At 47.8% G+C, this 3,683-nt stretch overlaps 1 pseudogene; it reads left to right on the forward strand.

Annotated features, from left to right (window-relative positions):
* Nucleotides 1–2,876: 2,876 nt before the first annotated feature.
* On the forward strand, nt 2,877–3,683 carry LOC144180021 (very long chain fatty acid elongase 7-like; annotated as a pseudogene).

A 3,683-nucleotide genomic window follows, 5' to 3' on the forward strand; every position in this document is an offset into this window, starting at 1 on the left:
TCCGACAACGCTGGCAGCAACACTGGGACACTCAGACAGATAACAACCTCCACATTATAAAACCGCAAGTAGGCAGCTACTACACAGAAAAACACAACAGAACAACGGAAGTATACATGTGCCGATTACGAATAGGCCATACATACGCTACTCACTCGCACCTTCTGCAGGGGAAACCACCGCCACAATGCGACAGGTGCGGACATCGCCTATCCGTCAGCCATGTCTTAGTTGAGTGTGGGTACTTCCACAAGGCAAGGAAAAAGCACTTCCGGGAACTCTACACTCACATGATTCCTCTTCATCCCTCGTTGTTTTAGCTGATCAACCCTTAATTCCAAGTAAACGCCTTTTTCTTACCTGGGAGACATTGGCTTTTTATACCGCATATCATACCACGTGTAACCTCGGGCCCCCTCAGAGTGGGAGGAAGCTATGAGTGTCTATGTTTTACATTCTTAGCCTGCCACTCCCATTTCCCGAATTTTATGGTTGTTTTAAATGAGGGGCTGTATACACCCCCACACTAACTTCTTTTAATATCGTCACATTTACAGCACCGTTTTACTAAACATCATTCAAAATGATCAACCATTGAGTTGGCGATTTTTGGCCATCGTTGCCCTTGCGCCATAAAACAAACAGATACATACATTCCCTCAGATCGAGAACGATGTAAATGCTTGTATGACGTTTTTATTGCTTCGGTCGACTTTTCCCTTATGACTATCCCCCACACAGTCCCCTTCGACAACGCTACTTCCAGTCACAAGAGTGCTTAGCAGCTATCAGACGCCTGAACAAAAACGGGATCGTAATGCAGAACTGTTCAACTGGATGCGCCTGTACAACACTACCCTTGATCATCCTCGGATTTAAATCTTGAGAAAAGGAATAAATATTGATGCTGACTGCAGATGGTGTTCAAAAACGAACACTGCAGTGATGGCGACTAGATTTAAATCTATTCCTGGGAGCCTAACGGGGCCAGAAATATAGATGATCCACGCTGTGGTGCCACAGGTTCACACAACGCTAGGCTTCAGAAAAAGTAATTCCTTGTGGGACAGGCCATAGTAAGGGGAATTCGCACAAAACACAAAAATTGGCGTAAATAAAAAAATACACGCCGATTTATTACGCATTCTTTAACTTTTAAGCATCGCCAAAAATTTCCCAGGGCCTCTTGCGTAATCATTAAGACGGCTTGATGTCGAAAGCTTGCATGGTATTACATTATGTAGAGACACATGATTCACTTTGTTTAGCATACTCTTTGTTTCACGTTCTGTGACGACTCCCCGTGGGGCGCCCGCTTATTTGGACACGTTGGTTGGACAGGTTGGAGGAAATAAACCAGCGGCGCTACTTGCCCGCCCATTGTAGAGATATACTTCCTCATCTTCCGGCGAACACCGAATGATCAACAAATATGTGCCTTATTGTAGCCTGAGCAACACTGGCCGAGGTTGAGCAGTTTCGCGTGGCTCTTGGAGAGCCGTGCTGCGCATGCGCGAGGGGCAATGACGTCTCGCGGGGCACCGCTGGCGCGCCGGAGCCGCCGCCGCCGCCGCTGCGACTGGATTGGATTGGATTGACTTGGATTAGATTAAATTGGACTGATTTGGATTGGATTGTACTGGATTGGAAATCGTTTTAGCAGCAGTAAGCATGATAATCAGCTATTCCTAGACAACCTGGAAACCAAACAATAACTAGCTCAACATTAGCTCAAGCTACGTATATCCCGGCAGAGCTGAGCTAAGCCACTGCTAATTTTTTGCCCAGTTGTTGCCTATGTGTTACTGCTTCCAGTCCTCTCCCGCGCTTACGGTACGTTCCTCCCAGACCCTACCCATCGAAGAGCAAGGCGTTCAAAAGCAGCCCATTTTATTTCAGCTGTACTATTGGGGTGGATGCCAGGGACATTCAAGGTTAACTGAAGGATGAGACGCAAGGCTTTCGCCTTAATAGGGGCCCCGCCTGATCCTTAACAGCAAGGCAATCCAGTACTGCGAGTTGTGCGCGTAGTAAAAATAGGCATCGCGAAAATACATACTCCGTTTTGCCGCCATAATATCGCTAGCGCTGTGCTGCACCCTTTGAAGCCAAGGCAATGTCAGCGTACTACACGCAACGGGCTCGGTATACGCATAAACAGGCAGTCAGTCAGGCAGATGAAGCAAGCTGAGTTAAGCAGCCCAAAAATACGGTGCGCAAGAAACGGCCGTACAACTGAATTGAAAGCTTCGCTGGAATGCTATGGCACGGCATAAACAGTTAAAATGACAGTTTTACGTGACACTCAATTACCGCCTTGCGGTTGGAATGCACACTGCTACTTCGGGTGAATACCCCCAGCCCCGGATGTGCGAAGTACATTTCCAAGTTCACATTTGTTCCTGACACCCAAACAATTTTCCTTGTAACAGCTGGGTTGAGGTACTGCGCGCACATCTGGCTTGGTTGTAAAAAAATCAGGGAGAGAAAGAGCATAACTTTAATGAAGACCACCGATGTTAGCCGAGCCGTCGGGCTGGCTTGCTACGCTATATGAGAGAAGAAAAACAAAAAAAAATTGTGAACATGAAAAGATGTCTTTTGGTGCGTTTAAAATTATCAATCACAGAACTCTGTCCAGTTCTGTGCTCCGAAGAAACTCCAAGAGAGCTTTGATTGCACGCACAGCCTGACTGGGACCCGACCAAACACTCAAAACAGCGCTCAGATCAAGTCCCGCACCAAGCTGCCTGCACAAAGATAATATGAGCTTCTGCGTCCACGTAGGCTTCCACAAAGGTTCAGTTGGTTTGGAAAAGAAAGCTGGGCTAAATTCCACAGTAGACACAAGGCAGTGGAGTGCAAGTGCTGCAGGCATGGCTATCTTAGAAGTAAACGCAGTCAAGTTCAAAGAATTCTCCCTCTGTAACCAGTTCTTCTCGGGGGGCGCCCCGAGAGTTCGGAATTGGCCCCTGATGGGTTCCCCTGCTGTTGTTTTATGGATTATCGCAGGTTATCTCTAATTTGCCTCACATCTTGGTCCTAGACTCATGATGAACCGAATGCCATTTTCAGTTAGACCACTCATAATGGCCTACAATGCAGTCATCGCCATCGTCAGTGTTTACTTTTCTGTTGCAACATTGCAAATCACCCACCTGCGTGGAACGGCAGTTGGGGTGGAAGGACTGCCACCGTACAGCCTTTTTTGCGAAGGCACGGACAACTCTTCGAACGGCCTGCCATTTCTTCACCATCTCTGGCTCTACATGTTCACCAAGATTGCCGAGCTTCCGGACACCGTATTCTTCGTGCTGCTTAAGAAGAATGGCCACATTACGTACCTCCACGTTTCTCACCACGCGCTTGCATTGCCGACTGTCTGGTTGAACCTGAACAACGGCATCACGGGACAGTCAGCCATGTTCCCGTTTCTCAACAGTGCGGTCCACGCGGTCACGTACACTTATTATGGCCTGTCTGCCCTTCCATGTTCGGTGCGACCAAACTTGTGGTGGATGAAGTATGTCGCCCTCTTACAGATTGTTCAGTTTATCGTATTTACGTTGCACGGCGCCATTGCCCTATTTTATGACTGTGGATTTCCGCCCACGCTGGCCTGGATTGTACTGACAGAATCGTCTCTGTTTGCTTGGCCTTCTCACGTTACCACCACTACATGA

Source organism: Haemaphysalis longicornis, unplaced genomic scaffold (assembly GCF_048455015.1).
Source record: "Haemaphysalis longicornis isolate Haplotype H1 unplaced genomic scaffold, Haemaphysalis longicornis Haplotype H1 scaffold_4, whole genome shotgun sequence".
Taxonomy (NCBI): Eukaryota; Metazoa; Arthropoda; class Arachnida; order Ixodida; family Ixodidae; genus Haemaphysalis; species Haemaphysalis longicornis.